We start from the raw sequence: 1,172 nt of genomic DNA on the forward strand, positions 1-1,172 counted from the left end.
TATACATACATTTCAAATTGAAATGCATTCCTGTGACACATAGGGAGAAAGTAATATCACATAGGGAGAAAGATATCACATGGTGAGAAAGTAATATCACATAGGGAGAAAGATATCACATGGTGAGAAAGTAATATCACATAGGGAGAAAGATATCACATGGTGAGAAAGAAGGATATCACTAGAGGAGAAAGAAACATATCACCAGGGGAGAAAGAAACATCACATATGGAGAAACAAAGATATCTCATGAGGAGAAGATATTACACAGGGGGAAGGAAAGTTATCACATGGGGAGTAAGAAACCTATCACATGGGGAGAAGGAAAGATATCACATCTGGAGAAAGAAACCTATCACATGGGGAGAAATAAAGATGTCACAGGGGAAAAAGAAAGATATCACAAGGGAGAAAGAAAGATATCACATGGGAGAAGGAAGGATATCACATGGGGAGAAAGAAACCTATCACATGGGGAGAAATATAGATATCACATGGGGAGAAATATAGATATCACATGGGGAGAAATAAAGATGTCACATGGGGAGAAAGAAACATATCACAGGGGAGAAAGAAACCTATCACATGGGGAGAAGTCAGATATTACCTGGGGAGAAAGAAACATATCACATTGGGAGAAAGTATGTTATCACATGAGAAAACAACCAGAGTGGATGGAAAACAGCACGTAAGTCAAAGACTTATTGTTATGAAGGTGGTACACACGGAGAAACACAGGGAAATAAAGGGGAAACTCAGATTACAAGGGGGGAAATATGGTGGGGAGAAAGAACAGGATCATAGGATGTTGGAAAACAGCCTGACACCAGAGGAAATGTTTGTTTTCTATAGCTACAAATGTTTATTTAATGTTTATAATGTATGCATACAACAAAGTTTATTTTAACAGCTTTACTATATCAATATTCCTGGAGTCTGTATTATATGCAACACATGACCATACACCATATCAGAGCTAAGCATATCAATATTTAGTACTGAGTATATCAAATTCACTACTTACTTAAACTTGTTTGTTATGACCATTATGTAAATGTTTGAATTGTTGTGCTATATATATTTTGCTTGTTATTTGGACACATTTTATCTTTTAAGCATTTCGTAATATTTGTGTACAGTGCTATGTATGTTTCACATGTGTTCAATACAAT

This window comes from Haliotis cracherodii, unplaced genomic scaffold (assembly GCF_022045235.1).
Source record: "Haliotis cracherodii isolate W230 unplaced genomic scaffold, xgHalCrac1.p SCAF_14, whole genome shotgun sequence".
NCBI classification, from domain to species: Eukaryota; Metazoa; Mollusca; class Gastropoda; order Lepetellida; family Haliotidae; genus Haliotis; species Haliotis cracherodii.